Below are 6366 nucleotides of genomic sequence, written 5' to 3'. Positions count from 1 at the left end.
TTATTATTATTATTATTATTATTATTATTATTATTATTGAAAGATATTGCTGCATCAGCTGCATTCAACTTGTAAATAGTTTTCTCTATTTTTCTAATAATAGCTTTCTCTCTGCTATTACAACTGGCGAGTATTGCGCCGATATTACTCATCAGGAGGAGTCAATTTCAGGGATAATGGTTGCAAATTTATTTATTTGTTACAGTAAATAAATTTGCAACCATTATCCCTGAAATTGACTCCTCCTGATGAGTAATATCGGCGCAATACTCGCCAGTTGTAATAGCAGAGAGAAAGCTATTATTAGAAAAATAGAGAAAACTAAATTATTTACAAGTTGAATGCAGCTGATGCAGCAATATCTTTCAATAAGACTTGTTTGAAAGAGGGTCTCCTTCCAATATTATTATTATTATTATTATTATTATTCAGATGATGAGCACTTCTCCTATTGACCAACTGAAGCTTCCAAAGAATATTTTGGTGTTCATTAGAAAGAGGTAACAGAAGGTAACAAGAAACAGAAAGAAGAGGTCAGTTTTTAGAAAAGAAAAAATAATATGCCAAATTGCTTAGTAAACAGATGACAGTGTAAGCAAAATACAAGGAGAATTATTTCAGGGTAGTAATGCATCGTTTAGGTGTACTTCTAAATATATTTGTACAGAGGCATAACTGTTTATTTGTTATGTGTTCCCTAACAGAAACAAATAATTGTAGTAAAATAATTGCCCTTCATATATTAATCTCATTTGCTCAATAGGAATAACCGTTAATCCAACCCAAAATATTTCATTTGTAATTCTACCTCTATATCACAAGTGTGTTTTAGTGCGCCCATTTTTGCAGGATCCAGAGGTCCACATCAGACCTCTACTTATACCCAATGGCATCTGACCTCATCTACTGATCACTTGGTATAAAGCCCTTGTCTTCTAGACCAGTCAAACACCTTCTGTAGTGATCGGTCATTCTGTTTGGTATAATACCTCTCTCTCTCTCTCTCTCTCTCTCTCTCTCTCTCTCTCTCTCTCTCTCTCTCTCTCTCTTCACCACCTATAGTGGTTCTTTATCCTGCTACGGTTAGAATAGGTATAGCTGACATTCTTTCTCTCTCTCTCTCTCTCTCTCTCTCTCTCTCTCTCTCACTATGGTTGTTTATCCTGGACGGTGACATTCTCTCTCTCTCTCTCTCTCTCGATTTATGCTGACATCTCATCTCTCTCTCTCTCTCTCTCCTCTCTCACTCTCTCTCTTTTCTCTCTCTCCACCTAGAATGGTTTGTTTATCCTTGTTACGGTTAGAAATTTATTGCCTGATCCATTCTCATCTCTTCTCTCTCTCTCTCTCGATCTCTCTCTCTTCGCTCTCTCCACGGATTAGGGTTTTGGATGTAGTCCTGTGGTACCACGGAAAATAGTTAATGCTGAAATTTGAATTCGCGACTCGCTAGACTCTCGCGTATTTCCGTAGCTCTTTCCAACCTAGAACGGGATGTTTTATCCTGTACCGTGTAGATAGAATATTTATTGCTGACATTCTATCTCTCCTCTTCTCTGTCTCCTCTCTCTCTCTCTCGCTCTCTCTTCTCTTTCTCTCCACTATAATGGTTGTTTATCCTGTACGGGTAGAATAATTTTGCTGACATTCTCTCTCCTCTCTCTCTCTCTCTCTCTCTCTCTCTCTCTCATCTCTCCACGTATAGTGGTTGTTTATCCTGTACGGTAATTTTGTGACATTCTCCTCTCTCTCTCTCCTACTCTCTCTCTCTCTTTTAGTATGTGTTGTTTATCCTGTTACGGTAGAATATTTATTGCTGACATTCTCTATCTCTCTCTCTCTCTCTCCCTCTCTCTCTCTCTCTCTCTCCACCTATAATGGTTGTTTATCCTGTACGGTAGAATATTTATTGCTGACATCTCTCTCTCTCTCTCTCTCTCTCCACGTATAGTGATTGTTTATCCTGTATGGTAGAATATTTATTGCTGACATTCTCTCTCTCTCTCTCTCTCTCTCTCTCTCTCTCTCTCTCTCTCCCTCCACCTATAATGTTTGTTTATCCTGACGGTAAAATATTTATTGCTGATCTCTCTCTCTCTCTCTCTCTCTCTCTCTCTCTCTCTCTCTCTCTCTCTCTCTCCACCTATAGTGGTTGTTTATCCTGTACGGTAGAATATTTATTGCTGACATTCTCTCTCTCTCTCTCTCTCTCTCTCTCTCTCTCTCTCTAGGATAATTGATGGTTTTCTGTACGTTTGATGCTGTAGGATCCATTTTGAACATCAGTTGAGCTGCTCATTAACCCAATATTGAAGGGTTGTAGAGCGACAGGCCTGATTGGTCCGAGCGCTTGTTTTGTTGTCTGTTTAAACGTGCTTGGATTCTATCATGTTTCTTTTCCATTTTACTTTTTCGTGTGTTCGTTCAATTGACGGCTGCTGTTGTTATTGTTAGGGCGGGAGGTATGGAGGCGGTGGTGGTGGTTAGGGGGGGGAGGGGGTGGGCGTCGAGCAACAACACCTGTTTGATGATACATCATCGCCACATCCTGGACTAGATTGCTTTTATTTCACATTCTCATAACACTCCCGCCTTTGTAAAATGAGCTGGGAGTTGACGATTTGCTACATTACTTTAAGTCTCTTCTCTCTCTCTCGCTCTCTCTCTCTCTCTCTCTCTCTCTCCCCCCTCCCCTCTCTCCTCTTTCTCTCTCTCTCTCATATATATATATATATATATAGATATATATATATATATATATATATATATATATATATATATATATATATATATATATATATATAGAATGTGAATTATTTTTGGACGACGTTTATATACGATACCGTTAAGCCAAAGTGTTTTTAAATAATACCAAGCAGGCACAGGTAATGTTATAACCTTTGATGTCTGCTAGAACTAAGTGCTTGAATGCACTCATGATATTGACAAACTGCCTGCTGTATTGTACTCTTACTTGTAGTCAAGCCGTCCACAAAAAAGATGACTTCGATTTTTCTTTTTCTTTTTTAATAGGACATAAGGGAGACCTTTTCTCATTCAAGACTTATCAAATATTTTCTTGATTTATGTGGATGAGCATCAAGGGGCGCAGAGAATCAACCAGATTAATATTCCACTTCCTGAACAGTTGATGTGGACTTATTTGCCGGATAATATTTCGAAGAGCCGTAAGTACACCTCATATGGGGTGCACGGTAGGCATTACTTAAGGTTGGCAGCGTCCCTTTGCCCCTTAGCTGTAACCATTTCATTCCTTTTACTGCACCTCCATTCATTCTCTTTCTTCCATCTTATTTTCCAACCTCTTCTAACAGTTGTTTCTTGGTGCAACTGCGAGGGGTGCTTGTTACACCTCTTTAACCTCTTACCATCAATTTTGCTTTCAGCGCCGAATGACGTCATAGGTTCTAGCGCTTGGCCTTCGGCCTAAATTGTATGTTCTGTTCTTGCTTGGTCTCTGCATGCATTCTCTATACTTTTCACTCTCATTTCCACCCAGCATTCCAGATACTTTCACTGAATCGGGTCTCAGTTTTCACTCTTGAACTGGGGAATAATCATCCAACTCTAAATGTTAACTTCGTTGTCAGTTCGAAGCGTTACGTAATTCCGACCGTTATCTTTGTTGTGAAGATGAAACACGGTAAAGGTTTCAATATTTTTGTGAGGCATATTCAAGTTAGAAGTGTCGAAAGATTCACTACTGGTTGTGGTTGACTTTGTAAAGTGGGAAGTGTAGGTCATCTGCTGGAATATATATATATATATTATAAATATATATATATATATATATATATATATATATATATATATATATATATATATATATATATATATCTATATATATATATATATATATATATATATATATATATATATAAGCGAATTCCACAGGAAAATGATAGTCAGAAATCCAAGCACTTTTGTCTTTACTCAGACATTGTCAAGGAGCTAATGAAGTACAATTGGAGAGAAAGGTCTCAGGTACAAAACAAGATCAAGAATACCAGATGGTTAATTGTCAAAAGGGTAAAAATTAAAAGGGATAATCCAGGATTATCGGATATCACACGGTCACAAACTTAAACAGATTTGACCCTAACCGAAATTACAAAGTATCTTTACAGTCCAAAACATGCAAAAACTTAATATATTAATTTTGTTGCTTATATTTATCTACAACTTTTGTAAATAATTATGATTTTAATATGGTTAGTTTTGATGTTGTCTCTTTATTTACAAAAGTGCCTGTAGATGACTTACTTGAATATTTGGAGGAGGAATTAGAACATCATGACATTCCCTTAAGTGTAGCAAACCTCATTAGTCTCATAAGGTTATGTATCAAAGATAGTAAATTTTGTTTCAATGGGGAATTTTTTGTACAAAAGTTTGGCATGGCTATGGGTAATCCCTTATCTCCTGTCCTTAGCAATATTTACATGGAATTTTTTGAGACAAAACTCTTACCAAGAATTTTGCCCCAAAAAGTTATTTGGTTTAGATATGTGGATGATATCTTCTGCATTTGGCCAGTTCATAAAAATCTCCATGAATTCCTTAATAATCTCAATAATTTAGTCCCTTCTATAAAATTTACTGTATAGGAAGAAAGAAATTGTAATTTGAATTTTCTTGATGTAACTTTCCATAGAAATGATAGAAATTTCACCTTTTCAGTCTTTTGAAAATTCAAAATCTAATATTGCCTCTTTTGTTCATTACTACTCCAATCACCATCAAAATGTTAAATTCTCTGTTTTTTCTGGGATGTTCCCTAGGGCTTTACGTGTCTGTAGCCCGCAGTTTATTGACGCTGAAATTAAAAATATTTATGATATTGCATTGAAACTTAAATACCCAAGGACTAGAAAAACATTTTATTCAACTAATGACAAACTTGAATTTAGTAAGCATAACATTCTAAAATTACCCTATGATGAAAGGTTTTTAGATATTCCTAGAATTTTAAAGCTTTTTAACATAAATGTTGTTTTCAGTAATATTAATGTCAAGAGTTTAGTAATCAAAAATTCTCCTAAAGATCTTCCAGGCTGCATATATGAAATTCCTTGCAAAAAGTGTGATAAAGTCTATTACGGACAGACCGGTAAATCTCTTTCACAACGTCTCAAGCAACATCAATATTCTGTGAGAACTGGGCAAATATCGAATGCATTATTCGTACATATGAGAGATTTAGACTATCCTATTAACTGGAGTCAAGCAAGAGCCTTAGTCCCATGTAATGACACAGTTAAAAGGAATATCATTGAATCTTGTTTTATCAAGTCAAATAATAGAAATGTTCTAAATTTAAGTCTTGGTTTATTTAAACTTGATGCTTTCATAATGAAAAAAGTTGTAGATAAATATAAGCAACAAAATTAATATATTCTCTGTTTTTTTCTGGGATGTTTCCTTAGGGCTTTACGTGTCTGTAGCCCGCAGTTTATTGACGCTGAAATTAAAAATATTTATGATATTGCATTGAAACTTAAATACCCAAGGACTAGAAAAACATTTTATTCAACTAATGACAAACTTGAATTTAGTAAGCATAACATTCTAAAATTACCCTATGATGAAAGGTTTTTAGATATTCCTAGAATTTTAAAGCTTTTTAACATAAATGTTTGTTTTTCAGTAATTTTAAAATTAATGGTCCAAGCGTTTTAGTAATCAAAAATTCTCCTAAAGATCTTCCAGGCTGCATATATGAAATTCCTTGCAAAAAGTGTGATAAAGTCTATTACGGACAGACCGGTAAATCTCTTTCACAATGTCTCAAGCAACATCAATATTCTGTGAGAACTGGGCAAATATCGAATGCATTATTCGTACATATGAGAGATTTAGACTATCTTATTAACTGGAGTCAAGCAAGAGCCTTAGTCCCATGTAATGACACAGTTAAAAGGAATATCAATGAATCTTGTTTTATCAAGTCAAATAATAGAAATGTTCTAAATTTAAGTCTTGGTTTATTTAAACTTGATGCTTTCATAATGAAAAAAGTTGTAGATAAATATAAGCAACAAAATTAATATATTAAGTTTTTACATGTTTTGGACTGTAAAGATACTTTGTAATTTCTGTTAGGGTCAAATTTGTTTAAGTTTGTGACTGTGTGATATCCGATAATCCTGGATTATCTCTTTTAATTTTTACCCTTTTGACAATTAACCATCTGGTATTCTTGATTTTGTTTTGTACCTGAGACCTTTCTCTCCAATTGTACCTCATTAGCTCCTTGACAATGTCTGAGTAAAGACGAAAGCGCTTGGATTTCTGACTATCATTTTCCTGTGGAATTCGCTTATATATATTATATATATATATATA

This window comes from Macrobrachium nipponense, chromosome 24 (genome assembly GCF_015104395.2).
Source record: "Macrobrachium nipponense isolate FS-2020 chromosome 24, ASM1510439v2, whole genome shotgun sequence".
NCBI lineage: Eukaryota > Metazoa > Arthropoda > Malacostraca > Decapoda > Palaemonidae > Macrobrachium > Macrobrachium nipponense.
Note: the sequence above shows the minus strand (reverse complement) of the source record.